The following is a 25,204-nucleotide window of genomic DNA, read 5'->3' on the forward strand; positions in this document are numbered from 1 at the left end:
TGTCTTCTCTGTCAGTGTGTTAATATTCCTGAGGACAGTGGGGGTGTTTTACACTTCACCGGGTGTATCTGACTGTGGGTCATGATGTACACAGTGTGTCAGTGAGCGTGTTAATATTAATCTGTGTTCTCTGTCAGTGTGTTAATATTCCTGAGGACAGCGGGGGTGTTTTACACTTCACAGGGTGTATCTGACTGTGGGTCATGATGGACACAGTCTGTCAGTGAGTGTGTTAATATTAATCTGTGTTCTCTGTCAGTGTGTTAATATTACTGAGGACAGTGGGGGTGTTTTACACTTCACAGGGTTTATCTGACTGTGGGTCATGATGTACACAGTGTGTCAGTGAGTGTGTTAATATTAATCTGTGTTCTCTGTCAGTGTGTTAATATTCCTGAGGACAGTGGGGGTGTTTTACACTTCACCGGGTGTATCTGACTGTGGGTCATGATGTACACAGTGTGTCAGTGAGCGTGTTAATATTAATCTGTGTTCTCTGTCAGTGTGTTAATATTCCTGAGGACAGCGGGGGTGTTTTACACTTCACAGGGTGTATCTGACTGTGGGTCATGATGGACACAGTCTGTCAGTGAGTGTGTTAATATTAATCTGTGTTCTCTGTCAGTGTGTTAATATTACTGAGGACAGTGGGGGTGTTTTACACTTCACAGGGTGTATCTGACTGTGGGTCATGATATACACAGAGTGTCAGTGAGTGTGTTAATATTAATCTGTGTTCTCTGTCAGTGTGTTAATATTACTGAGGACAGTGGGGATGTTTTACACTTCACCGGGTGTATCTGACTGTGGGTCATGATATACACAGTGTGTCAGTGAGTGTGTTAATATTAATCTGTGTTCTCTGTCAGTGTGTTAATATTACTGAGGACAGTGGGGATGTTTTACACTTCACAGGGTTTATCTGACTGTGGGTCATGATATACACAGTGTGTCAGTGAGTGTGTTAATATTAATCTGTGTTCTCTGTCAGTGTGTTAATATTACTGAGGACAGTGGGGATGTTTTACACTTCACAGGGTTTATCTGACTGTGGGTCATGATGTACACAGTGTGTCAGTGAGTGTGTTAATATTAATCTGTGTTCTCTGTCAGTGTGTTAATATTACTGAGGACAGTGGGGATGTTTTACACTTCACCGGGTGTATCTGACTGTGGGTCATGATATACACAGTGTGTCAGTGAGTGTGTTAATATTAATCTGTGTTCTCTGTCAGTGTGTTAATATTACTGAGGACAGTGGGGATGCTTTACACTTCACAGGGTTTATCTGACTGTGGGTCATGATATACACAGTGTGTCAGTGAGTGTGTTAATATTAATCTGTGTTCTCTGTCAGTGTGTTAATATTCCTGAGGACAGTGGGGGTGTTTTACACTTCACAGGGTTTATCTGACTGTGGGTCATGATATACACAGTGTGTCAGTGAGTGTGTTAATATTAATCTGTGTTCTCTGTCAGTGTGTCAATATTCCTGAGGACAGTGGGGGTGTTTTACACTTCACAGGGTGTATCTGACTGTGGGTCATGATATACACAGTGTGTCAGTGAGTGTGTTAATATTAATCTGTGTTCTCTGTCAGTGTGTTAATATTGCTGAGGACAGTGGGGATGTTTTACACTTCACAGGGTGTATCTGACTGTGAGTCATGATGTACACAGTGTGTCAGTGAGTGTGTTAATATTAATCTGTGTTCTCTGTCAGTGTGTTAATATTGCTGAGGACAGTGGGGATGTTTTACACTTCACAGGGTTTATCTGACTGTGGGTCATGATGTAAACAGTGTGTCAGTGAGTGTGTTAATATTAATCTGTCTTCTCTGTCAGTGTGTTAATATTCCTGAGGACAGTGGGGGTGTTTTACACTTCACCGGGTGTATCTGACTGTGGGTCATGATGTACACAGTGTGTCAGTGAGCGTGTTAATATTAATCTGTGTTCTCTGTCAGTGTGTTAATATTCCTGAGGACAGCGGGGGTGTTTTACACTTCACAGGGTGTATCTGACTGTGGGTCATGATGGACACAGTCTGTCAGTGAGTGTGTTAATATTAATCTGTGTTCTCTGTCAGTGTGTTAATATTACTGAGGACAGTGGGGGTGTTTTACACTTCACAGTGTGTATCTGACTGTGGGTCATGATATGCACAGTGTGTCAGTGAGTGTGTTAATATTAATCTGTGTTCTCTGTCAGGTGTTAATATTCCTGAGGACAGTGGGGGTGTTTTACACTTCACAGGGTGTATCTGACTGTGGTCATGATGTACACAGTGTGTCAGTGAGTGTGTTAATATTAATCTGTGTTCTCTGTCAGTGTGTTAATATTCCTGAGGACAGTGGGGGTGTTTTACACTTCACAGGGTGTATCTGACTGTGGGTCATGATATACACAGTGTGTCAGTGAGTGTGTTAATATTAATCTGTGTTCTGTGTCAGTGTGTTAATATTACTGAGGACAGTGGGGGTGTTTTACACTTCACCGGGTGTATCTGACAGTGGGTCATGATATACACAGTGTGTCAGTGAGAGTGTTAATATTAATCTGTGTTCTCTGTCAGTGTGTTAATATTCCTGAGGACAGTGGGGGTGTTTTACACTTCACCGGGTGTATCTGGCTGTGGGTCATGATATACACAGTGTGTCAGTGAGTGTGTTAATATTAATCTGTGTTCTCTGTCAGTGTGTTAATATTACTGAGGACAGTGGGGATGTTTTACACTTCACAGGGTGTATCTGACTGTGGGTCATGATATACACAGTGTGTCAGTGAGTGTGTTAATATTAATCTGTGTTCTCTGTCAGTGTGTTAATATTACTGAGGACAGTGGGGATGTTTTACACTTCACAGGGTGTATCTGACTGTGGGTCATGATATACACAGAGTGTCAGTGAGTGTGTTAATATTAATCTGTGTTCTCTGTCAGTGTGTTAATATTACTGAGGACAGTGGGGATATTTTACACTTCACCGGGTGTATCTGACTGTGGGTCATGATATACACAGTGTGTCAGTGAGTGTGTTAATATTAATCTGTGTTCTCTGTCAGTGTGTTAATATTACTGAGGACAGTGGGGATGTTTTACACTTCACAGGGTTTATCTGACTGTGGGTCATGATATACACAGTGTGTCAGTGAGTGTGTTAATATTAATCTGTGTTCTCTGTCAGTGTGTTAATATTCCTGAGGACAGTGGGGGTGTTTTACACTTCACAGGGTTTATCTGACTGTGGGTCATGAAATACACAGTGTGTCAGTGAGTGTGTTAATATTAATCTGTGTTCTCTGTCAGTGTGTTAATATTCCTGAGGACAGTGGGGGTGTTTTACACTTCACAAGGTGTATCTGACTGTGGGTCATGATATACACAGTGTGTCAGTGAGTGTGTTAATATTAATCTGTGTTCTCTGTCAGTGTGTTAATATTCCTGAGGACAGTGGGGGTGTTTTACACTTCACAGGGTTTATCTGACTGTGGGTCATGATATACACAGTGTGTCAGTGAGTGTGTTAATATTAATCTGTGTTCTCTGTCAGTGTGTTAATATTACTGAGGACATTGGGGGTGTTTTACACTTCACAGGGTGTATCTGACTGTGGGTCATGATGTACACAGTGTGTCAGTGAGTGTGTTAATATTAATCTGTGTTCTCTGTCAGTGTGTTAATATTGCTGAGGACAGTGGGGGTGTTTTACACTTCACAGTGTGTATCTGACTGTGGGTCATGATATACACAGTGTGTCAGTGAGTGTGTTAATATTAATCTGTGTTCTCTGTCAGTGTGTTAATATTACTGAGGACAGTGGGGGAGTTTTACACTTCACAGGGTGTATCTGACTGTGGGTCATGATATACACAGTGTGTCAGTGAGTGTGTTAATATTAATCTGTGTTCTCTGTCAGTGTGTTAATATTCCTGAGGACAGTGGGGGAGTTTTACACTTCACAGGGTGTATCTGACTGTGGGTCATGATATACACAGTGTGTCAGTGAGAGTGTTAATATTAATCTGTGTTCTCTGTCAGTGTGTTAATATTACTGAGGACAGTGGGGGTGTTTTACACTTCACAGGGTGTATCTGACTGTGAGTCATGATGTACACAGTGTGTCAGTGAGTGTGTTAATATTAATCTGTGTTCTCTGTCAGTGTGTTAATATTGCTGAGGACAGTGGGGATGTTTTACACTTCACAGGGTTTATCTGACTGTGGGTCATGATGTACACAGTGTGTCAGTGAGTGTGTTAATATTAATCTGTGTTCTCTGTCAGTGTGTTAATATTCCTGAGGACAGTGGGGGTGTTTTACACTTCACCGGGTGTATCTGACTGTGGGTCATGATGTACACAGTGTGTCAGTGAGCGTGTTAATATTAATCTGTGTTCTCTGTCAGTGTGTTAATATTCCTGAGGACAGCGGGGGTGTTTTACACTTCACAGGGTGTATCTGACTGTGGGTCATGATGGACACAGTCTGTCAGTGAGTGTGTTAATATTAATCTGTGTTCTCTGTCAGTGTGTTAATATTACTGAGGACAGTGGTGGTGTTTTACACTTCACAGGGTGTATCTGACTGTGGGTCATGATATACACAGTGTGTCAGTGAGTGTGTTAATATTAATCTGTGTTCTCTGTCAGGTGTTAATATTCCTGAGGACAGTGGGGGTGTTTTACACTTCACAGGGTGTATCTGACTGTGGGTCATGATGTACACAGTGTGTCAGTGAGTGTGTTAATATAAATCTGTGTTCTCTGTCAGTGTGTTAATATTCCTGAGGACAGTGGGGGTGTTTTACACTTCACAGGGTTTATCTGACTGTGGGTCATGATATACACAGTGTGTCAGTGAGTGTGTTAATATTAATCTGTGTTCTCTGTCAGTGTGTTAATATTACTGAGGACAGTGGGGATGTTTTACACTTCACAGGGTGTATCTGACTGTGGGTCATGATATACACAGTGTGTCAGTGAGAGTGTTAATATTAATCTGTGTTCTCTGTCAGTGTGTTAATATTCCTGAGGACAGTGGGGGTGTTTTACACTTCACCGGGTGTATCTGGCTGTGGGTCATGATATACACAGTGTGTCAGTGAGTGTGTTAATATTAATCTGTGTTCTCTGTCAGTGTGTTAATATTACTGAGGACAGTGGGGATGTTTTACACTTCACAGGGTGTATCTGACTGTGGGTCATGATATACACAGTGTGTCAGTGAGTGTGTTAATATTAATCTGTGTTCTCTGTCAGTGTGTTAATATTACTGAGGACAGTGGGGATGTTTTACACTTCACAGGGTGTATCTGACTGTGGGTCATGATATACACAGTGTGTCAGTGAGTGTGTTAATATTAATCTGTGTTCTCTGTCAGTGTGTTAATATTACTGAGGACAGTGGGGATGTTTTACACTTCACCGGGTGTATCTGACTGTGGGTCATGATATACACAGTGTGTCAGTGAGTGTGTTAATATTAATCTGTGTTCTCTGTCAGTGTGTTAATATTACTGAGGACAGTGGGGATGTTTTACACTTCACAGGGTTTATCTGACTGTGGGTCATGATATACACAGTGTGTCAGTGAGTGTGTTAATATTATTCGGTGTTCTCTGTCAGTGTGTTAATATTCCTGAGGACAGTGGGGGTGTTTTACACTTCACAGGGTTTATCTGACTGTGGGTCATGATATACACAGTGTGTCAGTGAGTGTGTTAATATTAATCTGTGTTCTCTGTCAGTGTGTTAATATTCCTGAGGACAGTGGGGGTGTTTTACACTTCACAGGGTGTATCTGACTGTGGGTCATGATATACACAGTGTGTCAGTGAGTGTGTTAATATTAATCTGTGTTCTCTGTCAGTGTGTTAATATTCCTGAGGACAGTGGGGGTGTTTTACACTTCACAGGGTTTATCTGACTGTGGGTCATGATATACACAGTGTGTCAGTGAGTGTGTTAATATTAATCTGTGTTCTCTGTCAGTGTGTTAATATTACTGAGGACATTGGGGGTGTTTTACACTTCACAGGTTGTATCTGACTGTGGGTCATGATGCACACAGTGTGTCAGTGAGTGTGTTAATATTAATCTGTGTTCTCTGTCAGTGTGTTAATATTGCTGAGGACAGTGGGGGTGTTTTACACTTCACAGGGTGTATCTGACTGTGGGTCATGATATACACAGTGTGTCAGTGAGTGTGTTAATATTAATCTGTGTTCTCTGTCAGTGTGTTAATATTCCTGTGGACAGTGGGGGTGTTTTACACTTCACAGGGTTTATCTGACTGTGGGTCATGATATACACAGTGTGTCAGTGAGTGTGTTAATATTAATCTGTGTTCTCTGTCAGTGTGTTAATATTACTGAGGACATTGGGGGTGTTTTACACTTCACAGGGTGTATCTGACTGTGGGTCATGATGTACACAGTGTGTCAGTGTGTGTGTTAATATTAATCTGCGTTCTCTGTCAGTGTGTTAATATTGCTGAGGACAGTGGGGGTGTTTTACACTTCACAGGGTGTATCTGACTGTGGGTCATGATATACACAGTGTGTCAGTGAGTGTGTTAATATTAATCTGTGTTCTCTGTCAGTGTGTTAATATTACTGAGGACAGTGGGGGTGTTTTACACTTCACAGGGTGTATCTGACTGTGGGTCATGATATACACAGTGTGTCAGTGAGTGTGTTAATATTAATCTGTGTTCTCTGTCAGTGTGTTAATATTCCTGAGGACAGTGGGGGAGTTTTAAACTTCACAGGGTGTATCTGACTGTGGGTCATGATATACACAGTGTGTCAGTGAGAGTGTTAATATTAATCTGTGTTCTCTGTCAGTGTGTTAATATTACTGAGGACAGTGGGGGTGCTTTACACTTCACAGGGTGTATCTGACTGTGGGTCATGATATACACAGTGTGTCAGTGAGTGTGTTAATATTAATCTGTGTTCTCTGTCAGTGTGTTAATATTCCTGAGGACAGTGGGGGTGTTTTACACTTCACAGGGTGTATCTGACTGTGGCTAATGATGTACACAGTGTATCAGTGAGTGTGTTAATATTAATCTGTGTTCTCTGTCAGTGTGTTAATATTACTGAGGACAGTGGGGGTGTTTTACACTTCACAGGGTGTATCTGACTGTGGGTCATGATATACACAGTGTGTCAGTGAGTGTGTTAATATTAATCTGTCTTCTCTGTCAGTGTGTTAATATTCCTGAGGACAGTGGGGGTGTTTTACACTTCACAGGGTGTATCTGACTGTGGGTCATGATATACACAGTGTGTCAGTGAGAGTGTTAATATTAATCTGTGCTCTCTGTCAGTGTGTTAATATTACTGAGGACAGTGGGGGTGTTTTACACTTCACAGGGTGCATCTGACTGTGGGTCATGATGTACACAGTGTGTCAGTGAGTGTGTTAATATTAATCTGTGTTCCCTGTCAGTGTGTTAATATTCCTGAGGACAGTGGGGGTGTTTTACACTTCACAGGGTGTATCTGACTGTGAGTCATGATATACACAGTGTGTCAGTGAGTGTGTTAATATTAATCTGTGTTCTCCGTCAGTGTGTTAATATTACTGAGGACAGTGGGGGTGTTTTACACTTCACAGGGTTTATCTGACTGTGGGTCATGATGTACACAGTGTGTCAGTGAGTGTGTTAATATTAATCTGTGTTCTCTGTCAGTGTGTTAATATTCCTGAGGACAGTGGGGGTGTTTTACACTTCACAGGGTGTATCTGACTGTGGGTCATGATATACACAGTGTGTCAGTGAGTGTGTTAATATTAATCTGTGTTCTCTGTCAGTGTGTTAATATTACTGAGGACAGTGGGGATGTTTTACACTTCACAGGGTGTATCTGACTGTGGGTCATGATATACACAGTGTGTCAGTGAGTGTGTTAATATTAATCTGTGTTCTCTGTCAGTGTGTTAATATTACTGAGGACAGTGGGGGTGTTTTACACTTCACAGGGTGTATCTGACTGTGGGTCATGATGTACACAGTGTGTCAGTGAGTGTGTTAATATTAATCTGTGTTCTCTGTCAGTGTGTTAATATTACTGAGGACAGTGGGGGTGTTTTACACTTCACAGGGTGTATCTGACTGTGGGTCATGATATACACAGTGTGTCAGTGAGTGTGTTAATATTAATCTGTGTTCTCTGTCAGTGTGTTAATATTACTGAGGACAGTGGGGGTGTTTTACACTTCACAGGGTGTATCTGACTGTGGGTCATGATTTACACAGTGTGTCAGTGAGTGTGTTAATATTAATCTGTGTTCTCTGTCAGTGTGTTAATATTCCTGAGGACAGTGGGATGTTTTACACTTCACCGGGTGTATCTGACTGTGGGTCATGATATACACAGTGTGTCAGTGAGTGTGTTAATATTAATCTGTGTTCTCTGTCAGTGTGTTAATATTACTGAGGACAGTGGGGATGTTTTACACTTCACAGGGTTTATCTGACTGTGGGTCATGATATACACAGTGTGTCAGTGAGTGTGTTAATATTAATCTGTGTTCTCTGTCAGTGTGTTAATATTCCTGAGGACATTGGGGGTGTTTTACACTTAACAGGGTGTATCTGACTGTGGGTCATGATGTACACAGTGTGTCAGTGAGTGTGTTAATATTAATCTGTGTTCTCTGTCAGTGTGTTAATATTACTGAGGACAGTGGGGGTGTTTTACACTTCACAGGGTGTATCTGACTGTGGGTCATGATGTACACAGTGTGTCAGTGAGTGTGTTAATATTAATCTGTGTTCTCTGTCATTGTGTTAATATTACTGAGGACAGTGGGGGTGGTTTACACTTCACAGGGTTTATCTGACTGTGGGTCATGATGTACACAGTGTGTCAGTGAGTGTGTTAATATTAATCTGTGTTCTCTGTCAGTGTGTTAATATTCCTGAGGACAGTGGGGGTGTTTTACACTTCACAGGGTGCATCTGACTGTGGGTCATGATGTACACAGTGTGTCAGTGAGTGTGTTAATATTAATCTGTGTTCCCTGTCAGTGTGTTAATATTCCTGAGGACAGTGGGGGTGTTTTACACTTCACAGGGTGTATCTGACTGTGAGTCATGATATACACAGTGTGTCAGTGAGTGTGTTAATATTAATCTGTGTTCTCCGTCAGTGTGTTAATATTACTGAGGACAGTGGGGGTGTTTTACACTTCACAGGGTTTATCTGACTGTGGGTCATGATGTACACAGTGTGTCAGTGAGTGTGTTAATATTAATCTGTGTTCTCTGTCAGTGTGTTAATATTCCTGAGGACAGTAGGGGTGTTTTACACTTCACAGGGTGTATCTGACTGTGGGTCATGATATACACAGTGTGTCAGTGAGTGTGTTAATATTAATCTGTGTTCTCTGTCAGTGTGTTAATATTACTGAGGACAGTGGGGATGTTTTACACTTCACAGGGTGTATCTGACTGTGGGTCATGATATACACAGTGTGTCAGTGAGTGTGTTAATATTAATCTGTGTTCTCTGTCAGTGTGTTAATATTACTGAGGACAGTGGGGGTGTTTTACACTTCACAGGGTGTATCTGACTGTGGGTCATGATGTACACAGTGTGTCAGTGAGTGTGTTAATATTAATCTGTGTTCTCTGTCAGTGTGTTAATATTACTGAGGACAGTGGGGGTGTTTTACACTTCACAGGGTGTATCTGACTGTGGGTCATGATATACACAGTGTGTCAGTGAGTGTGTTAATATTAATCTGTGTTCTCTGTCAGTGTGTTAATATTACTGAGGACAGTGGGGGTGTTTTACACTTCACAGGGTGTATCTGACTGTGGGTCATGATTTAAACAGTGTGTCAGTGAGTGTGTTAATATTAATCTGTGTTCTCTGTCAGTGTGTTAATATTCCTGAGGACAGTGGGATGTTTTACACTTCACCGGGTGTATCTGACTGTGGGTCATGATATACACAGTGTGTCAGTGAGTGTGTTAATATTAATCTGTGTTCTCTGTCAGTGTGTTAATATTACTGAGGACAGTGGGGATGTTTTACACTTCACAGGGTTTATCTGACTGTGGGTCATGATATACACAGTGTGTCAGTGAGTGTGTTAATATTAATCTGTGTTCTCTGTCAGTGTGTTAATATTCCTGAGGACATTGGGGGTGTTTTACACTTAACAGGGTGTATCTGACTGTGGGTCATGATGTACACAGTGTGTCAGTGAGTGTGTTAATATTAATCTGTGTTCTCTGTCAGTGTGTTAATATTACTGAGGACAGTGGGGGTGTTTTACACTTCACAGGGTGTATCTGACTGTGGGTCATGATGTACACAGTGTGTCAGTGAGTGTGTTAATATTAATCTGTGTTCTCTGTCATTGTGTTAATATTACTGAGGACAGTGGGGGTGGTTTACACTTCACAGGGTTTATCTGACTGTGGGTCATGATGTACACAGTGTGTCAGTGAGTGTGTTAATATTAATCTGTGTTCTCTGTCAGTGTGTTAATATTCCTGAGGACAGTGGGGGTGTTTTACACTTCACAGGGTGTATCTGACTGTGGGTCACGATGTACACAGTGTGTCAGTGAGTGTGTTAATATTAATCTGTGTTCTCTGTCAGTGTGTTAATATTACTGAGGACAGTGGGGGTGTTTTACACTTCACAGGGTTTATCTGACTGTGGGTCATGATATACACAGTGTGTCAGTGAGTGTGTTAATATTAATCTGTGTTCTCTGTCAGTGTGTTAATATTCCTGAGGACAGTGGGGGTGTTTTACACTTCACAGGGTGTATCTGACTGTGGGTCATGATATACACAGAGTGTCAGTGAGTGTGTTAATATTAATCTGTGTTCTCTGTCAGTGTGTTAATATTCCTGAGGACAGTGGGGGTGTTTTACACTTCACAGGGTGTATCTTACTGTGGGTCATGATATACACAGTGTGTCAGTGAGTGTGTTAATATTTATCTGTGTTCTCTGTCAGTGTGTTAATATTACTGAGGACAGTGGGGGTGTTTTACACTTCACAGGGTGTATCTGACTGTGGGTCATGATGTACACAGTGTGTCAGTGAGTGTGTTAATATTAATCTGTGTTCTCTGTCAGTGTGTTAATATTCCTGAGGACAGTGGGGGTGTTTTACACTTCACCGGGTGTATCTGACTGTGGGTCATGATGTACACAGTGTGTCAGTGAATGTGTTAATATTAATCTGTGTTCTCTGTCAGTGTGTTAATATTACTGAGGACAGTGGGGGTGTTTTACACTTCACAGGGTGTATCTGACTGTGGGTCATGATATACACAGTGTGTCAGTGAGTGTGTTAATATTAATCTGTGTTCTCTGTCAGTGTGTTAATATTACTGAGGACAGTGGGGGTGTTTTACACTTCACAGGGTGTATCTGACTGTGGGTCATGATATACACAGTGTGTCAGTGAGTGTGTTAATATTAATCTGTGTTCTCTGTCAGTGTGTTAATATTCCTGAGGACAGTGGGATGTTTTACACTTCACCGGGTGTATCTGACTGTGGGTCATGATATACACAGTGTGTCAGTGAGTGTGTTAATATTAATCTGTGTTCTCTGTCAGTGTGTTAATATTACTGAGGACAGTGGGGATGTTTTACACTTCACAGGGTTTATCTGACTGTGGGTCATGATATACACAGTGTGTCAGTGAGTGTGTTAATACTAATCTGTGTTCTCTGTCAGTGTGTTAATATTGCTGAGGACAGTGGGGGTGTTTTACACTTAACACGGTGTATCTGACTGTGGGTCATGATGTACACAGTGTGTCAGTGAGTGTGTTAATATTAATCTGTGTTCTCTGTCAGTGTGTTAATATTGCTGAGGACAGTGGGGGTGTTTTACACTTCACAGGGTGTATCTGACTGTGGGTCATGATGTCCACAGTGTGTCAGTGAGTGTGTTAATATTAATCTGTGTTCTCTGTCAGTGTGTTAATATTACTGAGGACAGTGGGGGTGGTTTACACTTCACAGGGTTTATCTGACTGTGGGTCATGATGTACACAGTGTGTCAGTGAGTGTGTTAATATTAATCTGTGTTCTCTGTCAGTGTGTTAATATTCCTGAGGACAGTGGGGGTGTTTTACACTTCACAGGGTGTATCTGACTGTGGGTCATGATGTACACAGTGTGTCAGTGAGTGTGTTAATATTAATCTGTGTTCTCTGTCAGTGTGTTAATATTACTGAGGACAGTGGGGGTGTTTTACACTTCACAGGGTTTATCTGACTGTGGGTCATGATATACACAGTGTGTCAGTGAGTGTGTTAATATTAATCTGTGTTCTCTGTCAGTGTGTTAATATTCCTGAGGACAGTGGGGATGTTTTACACTTCACAGGGTTTATCTGACTGTGGGTGATGATATCCACAGTGTGTCAGTGAGTGTGTTAATATTAATCTGTGTTCTCTGTCAGTGTGTTAATATTACTGAGGATAGTGGGCGTGTTTTACACTTCACAGGGTGTATCTGACTGTGGGTCATGATATACACAGTGTGTCAGTGAGTGTGTTAATATTAATCTGTGTTCTCTGTCAGTGTGTTAATATTCCTGAGGACAGTGGGCGTGTTTTACACTTCACAGGGTGTATCTGACTGTGGGTCATGATATACACAGTGTGTCAGTGAGTGTGTTAATATTAATCTGTGTTCTCTGTCAGTGTGTTAATATTACTGAGGACAGTGGGGGTGTTTTACACTTCACAGGGTGTATCTGACTGTGGGTCATGATGTACACAGTGTGTCAGTGAGTGTGTTAATATTAATCTGTGTTCTCTGTCAGTGTGTCAATATTCCTGAGGACAGTGGGGGTGTTTTACACTTCACAGGGTGTATCTGACTGTGGGTCATGATATACACAGTGTGTCAGTGAGTGTGTTAATATTAATCTGTGTTTTCTGTCAGTGTGTTAATATTGCTGAGGACAGTGGGGGTGTTTTACACTTCACAGGGTGTATCTGACTGTCGGTCACGATGGACACAGTGTGTCAGTGAGTGTGTTAATATTAATCTGTGTTCTCTGTCAGTGTGTTAATATTACTGAGGACAGTGGGGGTGTTTTACACTTCACAGGGTTTATCTGACTGTGGGTCATGATATACACAGTGTGTCAGTGAGTGTGTTAATATTAATCTGTGTTCTCTGTCAGTGTGTTAATATTACTGAGGACAGTGGGGGTGTTTTACACTTCACTGGGTGTATCTGACTGTGGGTCATGATATACACAGTGTGTCAGTGAGTGTGTTAATATTAATCTGTGTTCTCTGTCAGTGTGTTAATATTACTGAGGACAGTGGGGATGTTTTACACTTCACAGGGTGTATCTGACTGTGGGTCATGATATACACAGTGTGTCAGTGAGTGTGTTAATATTAATCTGTGTTCTCTGTCAGTGTGTTAATATTCCTGAGGACAGTGGGGATGTTTTACACTTCACAGGGTTTATCTGACTGTGGGTCACGATGTACACAGTGTGTCAGTGAGTGTGTTAATATTAATCTGTGTTCTCTGTCAGTGTGTTAATATTACTGAGGACAGTTGGGGTGTTTTACACTTCACAGGGTGTATCTGACTGTGGGTCATGATATACACAGTGTGTCAGTGAGTGTGTTAATATTAATCTGTGTTCTCTGTCAGTGTGTTAATATTGCTGAGGACAGTGAGGATGTTTTACACTTCACAGGGTTTATCTGACTGTGGGTCACGATGTACACAGTGTGTCAGTGAGTGTGTTAATATGAATCTGTGTTCTCTGTCAGTGTCTTAATATTCCTGAGGACAGTGGGGGTGTTTTACACTTCACAGGGTGTATCTGACTGTGGGTCATGATATACACAGTGTGTCAGTGAGTGTGTTAATATTAATCTGTGTTCTCTGTCAGTGTGTTAATATTACTGAGGACAGTTGGGGTGTTTTACACTTCACAGGGTGTATCTGACTGTGGGTCATGATATACACAGTGTGTCAGTGAGTGTGTTAATATTAATCTGTGTTCTCTGTCAGTGTGTTAATATTCCTGAGGACAGTGAGGATGTTTTACACTTCACAGGGTGTATCTGACTGTGGGTCATGATGTATATAGTGTGTCAGTGAGTGTGTTAATATTAATCTGTGTTCTCTGTCAGTGTGTTAATATTACTGAGGACAGTGGGGGTGTTTTACACTTCACAGGGTGTATCTGACTGTGGGTCATGATATACACAGTGTGTCAGTGAGTGTGTTAATATTAATCTGTGTTCTCTGTCAGTGTGTTAATATTCCTGATGACAGTGGGGGTGTTTTACACTCCACAGGGTGTATCTGACTGTGGGTCATGATATACACAGTGTGTCAGTGAGTGTGTTAATATTAATCTGTGTTCTCTGTCAGTGTGTTTATATTACTGAGGACATTGGGGGTGTTTTACACTTCACAGGGTGTATCTGACTGTGGGTCATGATGTACACAGTGTGTCAGTGAGTGTGTTAATATTAATCTGTGTTCTCTGTCAGTGTGTTAATATTGCTGAGGACAGTGGGGGTGTTTTACACTTCACAGGGTGTATCTGACTGTGGGTCATGATGTACACAGTGTGTCAGTGAGTGTGTTAATATTAGTCTGTGTTCTCTGTCAGTGTGTTAATATTCCTGAGGACAGTGGGGATGTTTTACACTTCACAGGGTGTATCTGACTGTGGGTCATGATATACACAGTGTGTCAGTGAGTGTGTTAATATTAATCTGTGTTCTCTGTCAGTGTGTTAATATTACTGAGGACAGTGGGGGTGTTTTACACTTCACAGGGTGTATCTGACTATGGGTCATGATGTCCACAGTGTGTCAGTGAGTGTGTTAATATTAATCTGTGTTCTCTGTCAGTGTGTTAATATTACTGAGGACAGTGGGGGTGGTTTACACTTCACAGGGTTTATCTGACTGTGGGTCATGATGTACACAGTGTGTCAGTGAGTGTGTTAATATTAATCTGTGTTCTCTGTCAGTGTGTTAATATTCCTGAGGACAGTGGGGGTGTTTTACACTTCACAGGGTGTATCTGACTGTGGGTCATGATGTACACAGTGTGTCAGTGAGTGTGTTAATATTAAACTGTGTTCTCTGTCAGTGTGTTAATATTACTGAGGACAGTGGGGGTGTTTTACACTTCACAGGGTTTATCTGACTGTGGGTCATGATATACACAGTGTGTCAGTGAGTGTGTTAATAGCAATCTGTGTTCTCTGTCAGTGTGTTAATATTCCTGAGGACAGTGGGGATGTTTTACACTTCACAGGGTTTATCTGACTGTGGGTGATGATATACACAGTGTGTCAGTGAGTGTGTTAATATTAATCTGTGTTCTCTGTCAGTGTGTTAATATTACTGAGGACAGTGGGGGTGTTTTACACTTCACAGGGTGTATCTGACTGTGGGTCATGATATACACAGTGTGTCAGTGAGTGTGTTAATATTAATCTGTGTTCTCTGTCAGTGTGTTAATATTCCTGAGGACAGTGAGGATGTTTTACACTTCACAGGGTGTATCTGACTGTGGGTCATGATGTATATAGTGTGTCAGTGAGTGTGTTAATATTAATCTGTGTTCTCTGTCAGTGTGTTAATATTACTGAGGACAGTGGGGGTGTTTTACACTTCACAGGGTGTATCTGACTGTGGGTCATGATATACACAGTGTGTCAGTGAGTGTGTTAATATTAATCTGTGTTCTCTGTCAGTGTGTTAATATTCCTGATGACAGTGGGGGTGTTTTACACTCCACAGGGTGTATCTGACTGTGGGTCATGATATACACAGTGTGTCAGTGAGTGTGTTAATATTAATCTGTGTTCTCTGTCAGTGTGTTAATATTACTGAGGACATTGGGGGTGTTTTACACTTCACAGGGTGTATCTGACTGTGGGTCATGATGTACACAGTGTGTCAGTGAGTGTGTTAATATTAATCTGTGTTCTCTGTCAGTGTGTTAATATTGCTGAGGACAGTGGGGGTGTTTTACACTTCACAGGGTGTATCTGACTGTGGGTCATGATGTACACAGTGTGTCAGTGAGTGTGTTAATATTAGTCTGTGTTCTCTGTCAGTGTGTTAATATTCCTGAGGACAGTGGGGATGTTTTACACTTCACAGGGTGTATCTGACTGTGGGTCATGATATACACAGTGTGTCAGTGAGTGTGTTAATATTAATCTGTGTTCTCTGTCAGTGTGTTAATATTACTGAGGACAGTGGGGGTGTTTTACACTTCACAGGGTGTATCTGACTGTGGGTCATGATGTCCACAGTGTGTCAGTGAGTGTGTTAATATTAATCTGTGTTCTCTGTCAGTGTGTTAATATTACTGAGGACAGTGGGGGTGGTTTACACTTCACAGGGTTTATCTGACTGTGGGTCATGATGTACACAGTGTGTCAGTGAGTGTGTTAATATTAATCTGTGTTCTCTGTCAGTGTGTTAATATTCCTGAGGACAGTGGGGGTGTTTTACACTTCACAGGGTGTATCTGACTGTGGGTCATGATGTACACAGTGTGTCAGTGAGTGTGTTAATATTAAACTGTGTTCTCTGTCAGTGTGTTAATATTACTGAGGACAGTGGGGGTGTTTTACACTTCACAGGGTTTATCTGACTGTGGGTCATGATATACACAGTGTGTCAGTGAGTGTGTCAATAGCAATCTGTGTTCTCTGTCAGTGTGTTAATATTCCTGAGGACAGTGGGGATGTTTTACACTTCACAGGGTTTATCTGACTGTGGGTGATGATATACACAGTGTGTCAGTGAGTGTGTTAATATTAATCTGTGTTCTCTGTCAGTGTGTTAATATTACTGAGGACAGTGGGGGTGTTTTACACTTCACAGGGTGTATCTGACTGTGGGTCATGATATACACAGTGTGTCAGTGAGTGTGTTAATATTAATCTGTGTTCTCTGTCAGTGTGTTAATATTCCTGAGGACAGTGGGGGTGTTTTACACTTCACAGGGTGTATCTGACTGTGGGTCATGATATACACAGTGTGTCAGTGAGTGTGTTAATATTAATCTGTGTTCTCTGTCAGTGTGTTAATATTACTGAGGACAGTGGGGGTGTTTTACACTTCACAGGGTGTATCTGACTGTGGGTCATGATGTACACAGTGTGTCAGTGAGTGTGTTAATATTAATCTGTGTTCTCTGTCAGTGTGTTAATATTCCTGAGGACAGTGGGGGTGTTTTACACTTCACAGGGTGTATCTGACTGTGGGTCATGATGTACACAGTGTGTCAGTGAGTGTGTTAATATTAATCTGTGTTTTCTGTCAGTGTGTTAATATTGCTGAGGACAGTGGGGGTGTTTTACACTTCACAGGGTGTATCTGACTGTGGGTCACGATGGACACAGTGTGTCAGTGAGTGTGTTAATATTAATCTGTGTTCTCTGTCTGTGTGTTAATATTACTGAGGACAGTGGGGGTGTTTTACACTTCACAGGGTTTATCTGACTGTGGGTCATGATATACACAGTATGTCAGTGAGTGTGTTAATATTAATCTGTGTTCTCTGTCAGTGTGTTAATATTACTGAGGACAGTTGGGGTGTCTTACACTTCACAGGGTGTATCTGACTGTGGGTCATGATATACACAGTGTGTCAGTGAGTGTGTTAATATTAATCTGTGTTCTCTGTCAGTGTGTTAATATTGCTGAGGACAGTGAGGATGTTTTACACTTCACAGGGTGTATCTGACTGTGGGTCATGATGTACATAGTGTGTCAGTGAGTGTGTTAATATTAATCTGTGTTCTCTGTCAGTGTGTTAATATTCCTGAGGACAGTGGGGGTGTTTTACACTCCACAGGGTGTATCTGACTGTGGGTCATGATATACACAGTGTGTCAGTGTGTGTGTTAATATTAATCTGTGTTCTCTGTCAGTGTGTTAATATTACTGAGGACAGCGGGGGTGTTTTACACTTCACAGGGTGTATCTGACTGTGGGTCATGATATACACAGTGTGTCAGTGAGAGTGTTAATATTAATCTGTGTTCTCTGTCAGTGTGTTAATATTACTGAGGACAGTGGGGGTGTTTTGCACTTCACAGGGTGTATCTGACTGTGGGTCATGATATACACAGTGTGTCAGTGAGTGTGTTAATATTAATCTGTGTTCTCTGTCAGTGTGTTAATATTTCTGAGGACAGTGGGGGTGTTTTACACTTCACAGGGTTTATCTGACTGTGGGTCATGATATACACAGTGTGTCAGTGAGTGTGTTAATATTAATCTGTGTTCTCTGTCAGTGTGTTAATATTCCTGAGGACAGTGGGGGTGCTTTACACTTCACAGGGTGTATCTGACTGTGGGTCATGATATACATAGTGTGTCAGTGAGTGTGTTAATATTAATCTGTGTTCTCTGTCAGTGTGTTAATATTCCTGAGGACAGTGGGGGTATTTTACACTTCACAGGGTGTATCTGACTGTGGGTCATGATGTACACAGTGTGTCAGTGAGTGTGTTAATATTAATCTGTGTTCTCTGTCAGTGTGTTAATATTCCTGAGGACAGTGGGGGTGTTTTACACTTCACAGGTTTTATCTGACTGTGGGTCATGATATACACAGTGTGTTAGTGAGTGTGTTAATATTAATCTGTGTTCTCTGTCAGTGTGTTAATATTCCTGAGGACAGTGGGAGTGCTTTACACTTCACAGGGTGTATCTGACTGTGGGTCATGATATACATAGTGTGTCAGTGAGTGTGTTAATATTAATCTGTGTTCTCTGTCAGTGTGTTAATATTCCTGAGGACAGTGGGGGTATTTTACATTTCACAGGGTGTATCTGACTGTGTGTCATGATGTACACAGTGTGTCAGTGAGTGTGTTAATATTAATCTGTGTTCTCTGTCAGTGTGTTAATATTCCTGAGGACAGTGGGGGTGTTTTACACTTCACAGGGTGTATCTGACTGTGGGTGATGATGTACACAGTGTGTCAGTGAGTGTGTTAATATTAATCTGTGTTCTCTGTCAGTGTGTTAATATTCCTGAGGACAGTGGGGGTGTTTTACACTTCACAGGGTGTATCTGACTGTGGGTGATGATGTACACAGTGTGTCAGTGAATGTGTTAATATTAATCTGTGTACTCTGTCAGTGTGTTAATATTACTGAGGACAGTGGGGGTGTTTTACACTTCACAGGGTGTATGTAACTGTGGGTCATGATATACACAGTGTGTCAGTGAGTGTGTTAATATTAATCTGTGTTCTCTGTCAGTGTGTTAATATTACTGAGGACAGTGGGGGTGTTTTACACTTCACAGGGTGTATCTGACTGTGGGTCATGATATACACAGTGTGTCAGTGAGTGTGTTAATATTAATCTGTGTTCTCTGTCAGTGTGTTAATATTGCTGAGGACAGTGAGGATGTTTTACACTTCACAAGGTTTATCTGACTGTGGGTCACGATGTACACAGTGTGTCAGTGAGTGTGTTAATATTAATCTGTGTTCTCTGTCAGTGTGTTAATATTCCTGATGACAGTGGGGGTGTTTTACACTCCACAGGGTGTATCTGACTGTGGGTCATGATATACACAGTGTGTCAGTGAGTGTGTTAATATTAATCTGTGTTCTCTGTCAGTGTGTTAATATTACTGAGGACATTGGGGGTGTTTTACACTTCACAGGGTGTATCTGACTGTGGGTCATGATGTACACAGTGTGTCAGTGAGTGTGTTAATATTAATCTGTGTTCTCTGTCAGTGTGTTAATATTGCTGAGGACAGTGGGGGTGTTTTACACTTCACAAGGTGTATCTGACTGTGGGTCATGATGTCCACAGTGTGTCAGTGAGTGTGTTAATATTAATCTGTGTTCTCTGTCAGTGTGTTAATATTACTGAGGACAGTGGGGGTGGTTTACACTTCACAGGGTTTATCTGACTGTGGGTCATGATGTACACAGTGTGTCAGTGAGTGTGTTAATATTAATCTGTGTTCTCTGTCAGTGTGTTAATATTCCTGAGGACAGTGGGGGTGTTTTACACTTCACAGGGTGTATCTGACTGTGGGTCATGATGTACACAGTGTGTCAGTGAGTGTGTTAATATTAAACTGTGTTCTCTGTCAGTGTGTTAATATTACTGAGGACAGTGGGGGTGTTTTACACTTCACAGGGTTTATCTGAATGTGGGTCATGATATACACAGTGTGTCAGTGAGTGTGTTAATATTAATCTGTGTTCTCTGTCAGTGTGTTAATATTCCTGAGGACAGTGGGGATGTTTTACACTTCACTGGGTTTATCTGACTGTGGGTGATGATATACACAGTGTGTCAGTGAGTGTGTTAATATTAATCTGTGTTCTCTGTCAGTGTGTTAATATTACTGAGGACAGTGGGGGTTTTTTACACTTCACAGGGTGTATCTGACTGTGGGTCATGATATACACAGTGTGTCAGTGAGTGTGTTAATATTAATCTGTGTTCTCTGTCAGTGTGTTAATATTACTGAGGACAGTGGGGGTGTTTTACACTTCACAGGGTGTATCTGACTGTGGGTCATGATGTACACAGTGTGTCAGTGAGTGTGTTAATATTAATCTGTGTTCTCTGTCAGTGTGTTAATATTCCTGAGGACAGTGGGGGTGTTTTACACTTCACAGGGTGTATCTGACTGTGGGTCATGATATACACAGTGTGTCAGTGAGTGTGTTAATATTAATCTGTGTTTTCTGTCAGTGTGTTAATATTGCTGAGGACAGTGGGGGTGTTTTACACTTCACAGGGTGTATCTGACTGTGGGTCACGATGGACACAGTGTGTCAGTGAGTGTGTTAATATTAATCTGTGTTCTCTGTCAGTGTGTTAATATTACTGAGGACAGTGGGGGTGTTTTACACTTCACAGGGTTTATCTGACTGTGGGTCATGATATACACAGTGTGTCAGTGAGTGTGTTAATATTAATCTGTGTTCTCTGTCAGTGTGTTGATATTACTGAGGACAGTGGGGGTGTTTTACACTTCACAGGGTGTATCTGACTGTGGGTCATGATATACACAGTGTGTCAGTGAGTGTGTTCATATTAATCTGTGTTCTCTGTCAGTGTGTTAATATTACTGAGGACAGTGGGGGTGTTTTACACTTCACAGGGTGTATCTGACTGTGGGTCATGATATACACAGTGTGTCAGTGAGTGTGTTAATATTAATCTGTGTTCTCTGTCAGTGTGTTAATATTCCTGAGGACAGTGGGGATGTTTTACACTTCACAGGGTTTATCTGACTGTGGGTCACGATGTACACAGTGTGTCAGTGAGTGTGTTAATATTAATTTGTGTTCTCTGTCAGTGTGTTAATATTACTGAGGACAGTGGGGGTGTTTTACACTTCACAGGGTGTATCTGACTGTGGGTCATGATATACACAGTGTGTCAGTGAGTGTGTTAATATTAATCTGTGTTCTCTGTCAGTGTGTTAATATTGCTGAGGACAGTGAGGATGTTTTACACTTCACAGGGTTTATCTGACTGTGGGTCACGATGTACACAGTGTGTCAGTGAGTGTGTTAATATGAATCTGTGTTCTCTGTCAGTGTGTTAATATTCCTGAGGACAGTGGGTGTGTTTTACACTTCACAGGGTGTATCTGACTGTGGGTCATGATATACACAGTGTGTCAGTGAGTGTGTTAATATTAATCTGTGTTCTCTGTCAGTGTGTTAATATTACTGAGGACAGTTGGGGTGTCTTACACTTCACAGGGTGTATCTGACTGTGGGTCATGATATACACAGTGTGTCAGTGAGTGTGTTAATATTAATCTGTGTTCTCTGTCAGTGTGTTAATATTGCTGAGGACAGTGAGGATGTTTTACACTTCACAGGGTGTATCTGACTGTGGGTCATGATGTACATAGTGTGTCAGTGAGTGTGTTAATATTAATCTGTGTTCTCTGTCAGTGTGTTAATATTCCTGAGGACAGTGGGGGTGTTTTACACTCCACAGGGTGTATCTGACTTTGGGTCATGATATACACAGTGTGTCAGTGAGTGTGTTAATATTAATCTGTGTTCTCTGTCAGTGTGTTAATATTACTGAGGACAGCGGGGGTGTTTTACACTTCACAGGGTGTATCTGACTGTGGGTCATGATATACACAGTGTGTCAGTGAGAGTGTTAATATTAATCTGTGTTCTCTGTCAGTGTGTTAATATTACTGAGGACAGTGGGGGTGTTTTGCACTTCACAGGGTGTATCTGACTGTGGGTCATGATATACACAGTGTGTCAGTGAGTGTGTTAATATTAATCTGTGTTCTCTGTCAGTGTGTTAATATTTCTGAGGACAGTGGGGATGTTTTACACTTCACAGGGTTTTTCTGACTGTGGGTCATGATATACACAGTGTGTCAGTGAGTGTGTTAATATTAATGTGTGTTCTCTGTCAGTGTGTTAATATTCCTGAGGACAGTGGGGGTGCTTTACACTTCACAGGGTGTATCTGACTGTGGGTCATGATATACATAGTGTGTCAGTGAGTGTGTTAATATTAATCTGTGTTCTCTGTCAGTGTGTTAATATTCCTGAGGACAGTGGGGATATTTTACACTTCACAGGGTGTATCTGACTGTGGGTCATGATGTTCACAGTGTGTCAGTGAGTTTGTTAATATTAATCTGTGTTCTCTGTCAGTGTGTTAATATTCCTGAGGACAGTGGGGGTGTTTTACACTTCACAGGGTGTATCTGACTGTGGGTGATGATGTACACAGTGTGTCAGTGAGTGTGTTAATATTAATCTGTGTTCTCTGTCAGTGTGTTAATATTCCTGAGGACAGTGGGGGTGTTTTACACTTCACAGGGTGTATCTGACTGTGGGTGATGATGTACACAGTGTGTCAGTGAGTGTGTTAATATTAATCTGTGTTCTCTGTCAGTGTGTTAATATTACTGAGGACAGTGGGGGTGTTTTACACTTCACAGGGTGTATCTAACTGTGGGTCATGATATACACAGTGTGTCAGTGAATGTGTTAATATTAATCTGTGTACTCTGTCAGTGTGTTAATATTACTGAGGACAGTGGGGGTGTTTTACACTTCACAGGGTGTATGTAACTGTGGGTCATGATATACACAGTGTGTTAGTGAGTGTGTTAATATTAATCTGTGTTCTCTGTCAGTGTGTTAATATTACTGAGGACATTTGGGGTGTTTTACACTTCACAGGGTGTATCTGACTGTGGGTCATGATATACACAGTGTGTCAGTGAGTGTGTTAATATTAATCTGTGTTCTCTGTCAGTGTGTTAATATTGCTGAGGACAGTGAGGATGTTTTACACTTCACAGGGTTTATCTGACTGTGGGTCACGATGTACACAGTGTGTCAGTGAGTGTGTTAATATTAATCTGTGTTCTCTGTCAGTGTGTTAATATTCCTGTGGACAGTGGGGGTGTTTTACACTTCACAGGGTGTATCTGACTGTGGGTCATGATATTCACAGTGTGTCAGTGAGTGTGTTAATATTAAGCTGTGTTCTCTGTCAGTGTGTTAATATTACTGAGGACAGTTGGGGTGTTTTACACTTCACAGGGTGTATCTGACTGTGGGTCATGATATACACAGTGTGTCAGTGAGTGTGTTAATATTAATCTGTGTTCTCTGTCAGTGTGTTAATATTGCTGAGGACAGTGAGGATGGTTTACACTTCACAGGGTGTATCTGACTGTGGGTCATGATGTACATAGTGTGTCAGTGAGTGTGTTAATATTAATCTGTGTTCTCTGTCAGTGTGTTAATATTCCTGATGACAGTGGGGGTGTTTTACACTTCACAGGGTGTATCTGACTGTGCGTCATGATATACACAGTGTGTCAGTGAGTGTGTTAATATTAATCTGTGTTCTCTGTCAGTGTGTTAATATTACTGAGGACAGCGGGGGTGTTTTACACTTCACAGGGTGTATCTGACTGTGGGTCATGATATACACAGTGTGTCAGTGAGAGTGTTAATATTAATCTGTGTTCTCTGTCAGTGTGTTAATATTACTGAGGACAGTGGGGGTGTTTTGCACTTCACAGGGTGTATCTGACTGTGGGTCATGATATACACAGTGTGTCAGTGAGTGTGTTAATATTAATCTGTGTTCTCTGTCAGTGTGTTAATATTTCTGAGGACAGTGGGGGTGTTTTACACTTCACAGGGTTTATCTGACTCTGGGTCATGATATACACAGTGTGTCAGTGAGTGTGTTAATATTAATCTGTGTTCTCTGTCAGTGTGTTAATATTCCTGAGGACAGTGGGGGTGTTTTACACTTCACAGTGTGTATCTGACTGTGGGTCATGATATACATAGTGTGTCAGTGAGTGTGTTAATATTAATCTGTGTTCTCTGTCAGTGTGTTAATATTCCTGAGGACAGTGGGGGTATTTTACACTTCACAGGGTGTATCTGACTGTGGGTCATGATGTACACAGTGTGTCAGTGAGTGTGTTAATATTAATCTGTGTTCTCTGTCAGTGTGTTAATATTCCTGAGGACAGTGGGGGTGTTTTAAACTTCACAGGGTGTATCTGACTGTGGGTGATGATGTACACAGTGTGTCAGTGAGTGTGTTAATATTAATCTGTGTTCTCTGTCAGTGTGTTAATATTCCTGAGGACAGTGGGGGTGTTTTACACTTCACAGGGTGTATCTGACTGTGGGTCATGATGTACACAGTGAGTCAGTGAGTGTGTTAATATTAATCTGTGTTCTCTGTCAGTGTGTTAATATTGCTGAGGACAGTGGGGATGTTTTACACTTCACAGGGTTTATCTGACTGTGGGTCATGATATACACAGTGTGTCAGTGAGTGTGTTAATAATAATCTGTGTTCTCTGTCAGTGTGTTAATATTACTGAGGACAGTGGGGATGTTTTACACTTCACAGGGTGTATCTGACTGTGGGTCATGATGTACACAGTGTGTCAGTGAGTGTGTTAATATTAATCTGTGTTCTCTGTCAGTGTGTTAATATTACTGAGGACAGTTGGGGTGTTTTACACTTCACAGGGTGTATCTGACTGTGGGTCATGATATACACAGTGTGTCAGTGAGTGTGTTAATATTAATCTGTGTTCTCTGTCAGTGTGTTAATATTGCTGAGGACAGTGAGGATGTTTTACACTTCACAGGGTTTATCTGACTGTGG

Source organism: Heterodontus francisci, unplaced genomic scaffold (genome assembly GCF_036365525.1).
Source record: "Heterodontus francisci isolate sHetFra1 unplaced genomic scaffold, sHetFra1.hap1 HAP1_SCAFFOLD_217, whole genome shotgun sequence".
NCBI lineage: Eukaryota > Metazoa > Chordata > Chondrichthyes > Heterodontiformes > Heterodontidae > Heterodontus > Heterodontus francisci.